The following is a 7,960-nucleotide window of genomic DNA, read 5'->3' on the forward strand; positions in this document are numbered from 1 at the left end:
GAGCAAGGGAAACAAAAGCAAAAATGAACACATGGGAGTGCATCAAACTAAAAATTTTCTATACAACAAAGGACACCATTATCCTACAGTATGGGAGAATATATTTGTAAACGATATATCCGACAAGGTTTTAACATCCAAGATATATAAAGAACTCACATGCCTCAACACTCAAAAAGCAAGTAACCCTATTAAAAAATGGGCAGAGGATCTGAACACTTCTCCAAAGAAGAAATTCAGATGGCCAACAGGCACATGAAAAAATGCTCCACACCACTAATTATCATGGAAATGCAAATTAAGACCACAATGAGATATCACCTCACACCAGTTAGGATGGCCAGCATCCAAAAGACAAGCAACAACATATGCTGGAGAATGTGGAGGAAGGGGAACCCTCCTACACTGTTGGGAATATAAATTTAGTACCATTCAACCAATATAAATTCAACCATTGTGGCAAGCAATATGGAGGTTCCTCAGAAAACTAAAATTAGAAATACCATTTGACCCAGGAATTCCACTACAAGGAATTTACCTGAAGAAAACAAGATCCCAGATTCAAAAGGACATATATGCACCCCTATGTTTATCGCAGCACTATTTACAATAGCCCAGATATGGTAGCAACCTAAGTGTCCATCAGCAGATGAATGGATAAAGAAGATGTGGTACAATGGAATATTATTCAGCCATAAAAAGAAAACAAATCCTACCATTTGCAACAACATGGATGGAGCTAAAGGGTATTATGCACAGTGAGATAATCCAGGTGGAGAAAGACAAGTACCAAATCATTTCACTCGTTTGCGGAGCATAACAACAAAAGCAAAACTGAAGGAATAAAACAGCAGCAGACTCACAGACTCCAAAAAGGGACCAGCAGTTACCAAAGGGAAGGGGTTGGGAAGGTAAGTAGGCAGGGAGAGGGGAGGCGATTAAGGGGCATCATGATTAGTACACATAATGTAGGGGGGTCACAGAGAAGAAAAGTAGTGAGTCTATAGCATTTTTCTACACTGATGCACAGTGATTGCTATCGGGTATGTGTGTGAACTTGATAATATGGGTGAATGTAGTAACCACAATGTTGCTCATGTGAAACTTGCACAAGATTGATATCAATTATACCTTAAATAAATAAACGGTTAAAAAAAAAGATATTCCAGAGAACTCCCTAGGCCCTTCCACGTGTGAGGTTAAAATGAAAAGATGGCCATCTATGAACTAGGAAGTGGACCTTCCCAGCCTCCAAATCAGTTAGAATTGTTTATAAGCCACCCAGTCTATGATACTTTGTTATAACTGCCTGACCTAACTATGACTACTTCCTCAAACATAAACCAAATGAAAAACCAGTCTATGAAAATTGTCTATGACTGGCAAGTTTAACAGTCTAAACAGCAAACATTTTCTGTAAAGGGCCAGACGATACAAACACTGGGCTTTGGTGCTCACAAGTACTTCCTGGGTAGAACACCTGAGCAGCCATAGACAGTGTTATGAATAGGTCTATGGCACTGGCTGATTTCAAGTTAAACTTTATTTCTTGATACTGAAATTTGTATTGCATATGATTTTCATGTGCCACAGAACATTATTCTTTTGATTTTTTTTTCCAACCATTTAAAAGCAGAAAGGCCATTCTTAGTTCAAGGCATATACAAAAACAGGCAGGGGCCAGATGTGGCCATCAGGCCATAGTTTGTTGATCCTTGGGCTAGAGCTCTGCATGGATGAAGCCATAGTCAGCGTCCATAGTTCTGTTCTGCTGCTTTGTTCTTTAGCCACAGATTGCATTACTGCCTCCAGTCTAACACACCACCATGCATACGCACTGGGGACCAGGAAAGAAGGTGTATGAGATTCATTCCAAAATCACTGTTTCCACAGACACCCTATGTATTCACAATGTGTGTACCTGCAGGAGATACATTACAAACATCAAATAAGGCCCAGACCTATTATGGGACATGAGAAGTTCTGTAAAGTCTTCCCCACTGGTCATGCTTCAGGTTCCCCATGTGCAAACCTAGACTTGATAGACTGTCATAGACCTCATGGAGGTCCTGCATAGACTTGCCAGGAAAGTAGAATTAAAAAAAAATTAGTCTTTAATCAGACTGCAGATCCTGTAGCCAATCTCTCTCATCCATAGAGCAGAAATGTTTTCATCATCCACGTGAAGCTATTAACAGAGTCAATTTCAATCTCCTGCTTTCTTCCAACTAAGTAGCATGAAAGAGATGAGAGAAGCTGATGGTTAATAGAGAGCCGTGAATGTTAAAAACATTTAATCTATTAATATAGGGCAGTATTTCCCAAAGCGTGTTATGCTGAATGCTGACTCTGTTCGATGTTCTGCCAGAAAGCAATTCCAAGGTCAAATAAGTTTAGGAAATGTGGCATAAAATATCCCTTCTTCCTTGATGATTCTTACTGTGCATCTGGATGTTAAAGGCTGTGAGGATTCTTGCAATAAAACTGCTTAACTAGGTTACATCAAGTGTTTCTCAAACTTACATGATCAGGGGAGTTTTCTTTTCTTCAGTTTACTGTTATTAATATCCCCCAAAAAAGTAATGATCCACGGACTACATTTTGGGAAACACCGATACAGATAGAGGGGAAGAACAGAGAGGTTCACTCAGGGGAGTGAGTTACGCTGTACAAGAATCACTTTGGTAAGGATCAGACCTTTCTCTCCCAGTTTTTGTTGTTTAGGAAATGACCTCATATTCCATTCATGTGCTTAAGCCAGAAAAACAGGAGTCATATTTGTTGAGTCCTAACCTTCTAAAAGATAAAATGCATGCAAGCATGGTTTAAGAATAATCCATAATCCCAACAGTACAAATGACAGTATGAAAAGCAAAAGACTCCTCCCTCTCCTCTCTCACCTCTGTCCCACCAGTCTGGTAGCCTTGCCAGAGGTACTAAGCAGTGTTAATCGGTTTTCATTGCATTTTTTGGTTTTCCCTTTGGCAAATCTACATCATAGGCATGTGAACCCATTGCTCTGGATTAAAAACATTCAGCGGCACCGACTGAAGGTATTCATTCTTACGCTCTTCTGCCAATGCAAGAGATCAAATTTTATCAATGCTGTTTTCAAAACACATCTCGAGTCCGCTCACCTCTCTCCATCTTCCCTGTCAGTACTTCTGACTGGCCTTCCCACTTCCAGCCCTTTGTCCTAGTCCTTTCTCTTTATTGTAGCCATAAAGATCTCCTTAAAGTATAAATGAGACAGTTCCTGGCTTGCAAGTCTTCAATGGCTTCCCAGTAAAATTCAAGATCCTTATCAGGATCTGTGAGATTTAACATGATTAGGTTCCTGCCTACGTTCCCACACGCATCTTCCGCCTCTCAGCAGCGTTCTCAGCAAACTGCAGCCACACATGCCTTTCTGTGTCCCTTGAACACATCCAGTCATTTCCTCTCCTTCCAGCTTTCCCGTTTGCTATTTCCTCTGCCCAGATGGTTTTTCCTCTACTTCTTTCTTTTTTTGTCAAGCTAACTCCTATGCCTCTCTCAAATATCAATTTAAACCTGTCAAAGAAACCTTCCCAGAGCACCAAATCTGAATCGGCTCATTTTAACAGCATCCTGTTCTTCTCAATACTATTGCCATTTGTTATTTTACATTTGATTTTTTAAATGTCCATAAGTTCCAAATGATAGGGAACACATCTGCTTTATTTAACACTAAGTGTGGAAAAATTGGCCCTCTTGTCACAGGATGGACTTCATAATTATTTATTACATAAGTGAAGCGAGCCAGGGGAAAATTCACTTACAGTGTTACCTCCTGCCTTTCCTTACACAAACCTTTATCTCCAGCCAGGTTTTCATTTTCTGTACACTTTTTACCCAGAAGGCTCATTCACTCATCTCTATTAGGAGTAGAACGTATAAGGGGCATCCCATATAACTCTCCTCTTAAACTTCACTATCTGTTTCGGTTGACTTTATTCTCTTCTGGGGAATTCACTGCACTTATTTGTTGTACCATTCATCTAGTTAGTGCCTAATCTTACACTGCCTTTTAGCGACTTGGCTGCTATTGTTAATTAACACCTTAGGTTTACGTGTTTTTGTCTTGTCCATGATGTCACTGGTCTACTGAGCGCAGGGCTTGGCACTTCCTATCCTGAAGTGCACAGCAGGCCTCTGCACAGAGTGGCTTCCTGAAAGGACTCTCCATTCCCCACCCGTTTGTGGCCCCATTTTAAGTTTTTGGTATGGGTATTTGACTCATCTTCTTTCACTCCGTTTTCTTCTGCAACCCTTTTGCATGTGTCGCCATCATGCTGGGAATGAAAAACTGCCTTAAAGCAAAATTCTGAGGTCAGAGAGAAGTCGTGAAGTGTGGAGTGTGGAGACAGAGGGCTTGGTGGTTTCTCAGCAACTCCCCTAGCATTACAGGAGGTGGAGACAACTTGCTAAGCGGTTAAGTGTCCTTTCTACTGCTAGGCATCTCCTACAAGATTGAAAAGAGGGACTTGCTGAAGATTTTGAAAATACGAATTTTCAGAACTTAAATGAAGTAAGGAGGATTACTTCCTCAAAACATGTCCATTATTGACTCAGTTCCTTTTTATTCAATTTCTTGATGAATTGGCCCCAAACATACTTTAATTCAGGAAGTTTCTGTGGGATCCAAGAACTTAATGTGTATTTTTACTTGTCAATTCCAATCTTGTCCAAACAATGATTTTTAAGGAATATTTAAAGTACTGAATACCTTAGCCACTTCTTATTTTATTTTTCTACCAAAATATAAGGGTTATAAAGGTTCTGCCAACCCTTTTGATGTACTCAAACATCCCCAAGCAACTTCTGAAGCATGGAGTAGAAATATAAGCCTGTACCAATACTGCCTTTGTTAGCACAGAACTGTTCGAGGTAAGCAACTATTTTTACAATTATTATCTCTTTCCATCTAATTAATGTGTCTTCACAAGGACCTTTTCAGATGAACAGAGTAGTAGATATTGTATGTTGTCTTTATTTAGTCAGTGAGGAAACTAGGCACAGAGGGGCTTAATGACATAAGTATATAGCAGCTAACTTCCAGGTTTGGGTTGGACAATTCACCTGAAATGTAGGATTGCTATGTGCTAATGATGTTATTCAGTAAGTCCTAGAACAGCACTGTTAATCTAAAGTCAGGACTGGCTACAGAATTTGCAGGCTCTAGTGAAAAATGAAAACTTGGAGCTCCTTGCTTGAAAATTATTCAGATAGCTGACAGTGCCAACAGAATAACAAGCCACGTGCAGGGCCCTTCTAAGTAGAGTGCCTGTGTGGCAGCAGTTTGCTGTTCCTGCCTGGGGTCTCTGGATGGCTAACTTTTGGGTGGTTGGGCATCAAGAAAACTGTGAACTCCTGAACTTATAGGCAGAATTCTGTGGTAATGTGCCTGTTTTTCATATGCCATAGCTTCTAACAGATTCTTAAAGCGGTTTGTTAACAAAATAAAGTGTTAAGAATGCCCCTTCAGGAGTGGTAACTGTTCTCCCAGAGCCTGCAATGTCAGGATACACTGTCAGGGACCGGTGGGGCGAGGGGCGGGTTGGGGGGCTCAAGCACGCTGGCAGTTCCTGTGCGGGACCCTTCAGGAGGCTCTGGGTGAATTGGTGAATTTCTGTGAGTGCACAGGACACAATACACAAAGAATTCTTAAGGCTGCCCAGATGTTGCCAGAAAGAAATACACTCAAGAATGCATCTTCAGATGGTAGGAAAGCAAGTCAGTGACATGTTCAAGAGGACCGCACGCTTTATAAACTCCCAATGACACCCAAATAAGATCTATTTTATTTTCACTCCCTTACAGGAAGCTTCTCTCTTCCTTTAAATCAAGGAGAAATGTACCACTGTAAGACACCAATGCACGGTGATATCTGTTTTATAGAGAAGTATAACTTAGAAATTAAGAGATTTCTAAACAAGTGCAGGAGATGCCCTGAGAAAGAAGACAAGAGTGCTCTAAAGACCGCATTCTGAGAAATACTAGACGAACTATTGCACACTTGAAGCCTGGCTGATAAAACCTCATGGCCGCATCCTAGAGGTCGCACGTATAAATATCCCAGGAGAGGTTTTGCTGAACAGCTTCTCCTGCAGTTTGAGTGGCTGCCTTAACATTTACTTAGTCCTTTTGCCCTTTTGAGACTAATGCGCTTCTCAGACACATCTCCAACTCACAGAAACGGTAGTCAAGAGAGATGGGTAACTGAAAGCACAGGGACATTCTTCACTTGCCATCTGCACAGTGTCACACGTCTCCTGATACAGCCTCTAACGCGCGAAAAGCAGATTCGCTCGAGTCCCCCGGTCACTCCGCTGTCCCTGCTCTGTCCCTGCCCATTGCACAGGGAAGCGCGCTGCGTGATCCGGCCAGCCGCCGCCGCCCCTGCGGACCCCCCCGGGAACCTTAGTTGCTCACTCCAGGTACCTCGGCCATCGAAAAAGAAGTGTTCATAATTCTACCCATGTCGGAAGGTGAACGGGCAGGAGGCTGGCAGGGGTCCTTTGGGCACTCGAATTAAGTTGGTCATTCATTCTTTTAACCGCACGGAATTGCCCCGCGGGTGCTGAGCAGCCTTCCCGCGAGCCACCGGCTCCAGACGGAGGCTTCGGGTACCTGCTCCCCGGCTCCGCCACCACGCCCAGGCCGCAGGGAAAACGGTCCAAAACTTGCGACGGGGCCAGGGGCCAGGGGCCAGACCCCAAGCAGACCCCACCCGGCCGCGCCGGGACCGCGGCGAGGCCGGAGCCGGAGGGTCGGCCCGGGCGACCAGCGCCGCGCCCCACGTGGCCCCGGCGACACCCGGCCGGCGCCCGCCCCGGCTCCGCGGCCGCCCCGCGCGGGCCCCTCTCCGGCCTCCCGGCCCTGCCCGCCCCTCCCGCGCCGCCGCCGGGTCTCCCCGCGGGGCAGGGCGTGGCCCCAGGACTACCTGCTGCGGCGCTGCACCCCGCGCTCCTCCCGAGGCTGCGGGGGCGCTCCGGCCGCGCGGACGCCGCTCCGGCTCGGGCTCCCGGGCGTGACAGCAGACATCCGGCCGGGAGGCGGGCGCGGGGCGGGAGGAAGCCGCCCTCCCCCGGCCGCGCGGCGGCCCCGCGGCCCCCGCGTGCGGCGGGAGGGGCGGGGGGCTGGCGGGGCCTCGGGCCCGCCCCGCGGCGTCCACGCCCTCCGCGCCCGCCCCGCCGCCCGCGGCTCCTGCCGGACTCGTGCGTGAGTGTGTGTGCGCGTGTGTGCGCGCGGGCTTTTTTTTTTTTTCGTTTTCCTTCCCATCTTTTCATCGGTGGGTGAAGGGATAGGGGGCTAGGAAGGCGCCCCTCTCCGGTCTGGAAAAGGGGAGCTCACGCACCTAGAGAGAAAGAGGGGAAGAGGGGGCAGAGCCCGAGGTCTGGTCGGGGCGCTGGGAGGGCACACCTTTCCCCACCCACCCAGCAGAACGGGCAGCCCCAAACCCGAGTCCCCAGCTCGGCCGTCTGCACAGCCCGTGGGAAGGATGCTCTGGTACCTGCTCCAGACTCCGCGGACGCGCCTGCAGTGTCCTTTCAAAAATCCAGGAGGGGCTGGGGGCGCGGTTTACCCATTCCCCGGGTTTGGAGAGCAGAGATCAGGCGCTGTGCGTAGGTGCCGGTAGGAGTGGGCAAGTGGATGGGGGGCTAGAAGGGATCAGAGATGCGGGCTGCAGGAACCTCACAGGACAGCTTTGCTCAGAAGCGCTTCTCCAGATTAAAAAAAAAAAAAAGATGTTTTGTTTGTTATTTTAGCATGATAGTTTCTGGGGGAATTTGGTTTGGTCAATGTTAAGCTTTAAACGGAAAACTGGACTATCATCGGGGAAGACTTGTAGAAAGACGGGCAGGCACGTGAGTGGAGCCCCTATAGTCCTCAGCTAGGAACTGCTTAAAATCGACCAATGCCCGACCTAATTCGTTGA

The 7,960-nt window shown here is 46.4% G+C and overlaps 1 protein-coding gene across 2 annotated transcripts in view; it reads right to left on the minus strand.

Moving 5' to 3' along the window:
* Positions 1 to 7,744, minus strand: part of FAR2 (fatty acyl-CoA reductase 2) — a 115,586-nt gene extending 107,842 nt beyond the window's left edge. The window contains exon 1 of one of the 2 annotated variants that reach the window (XM_017662612.3): positions 7,535 to 7,744. The gene's annotated coding sequence lies outside the window, so the exon portion shown is untranslated. Of the gene's footprint in view, positions 1 to 6,964; positions 7,146 to 7,534 lie in introns of those variants that run through there. The other variant, XM_037020296.2, reaches the window with a different exon arrangement.
* Positions 7,745 to 7,960: the final 216 nt, after the last annotated feature.

The sequence above is a fragment of the Manis javanica genome, chromosome 15 (genome assembly GCF_040802235.1).
Source record: "Manis javanica isolate MJ-LG chromosome 15, MJ_LKY, whole genome shotgun sequence".
NCBI lineage: Eukaryota > Metazoa > Chordata > Mammalia > Pholidota > Manidae > Manis > Manis javanica.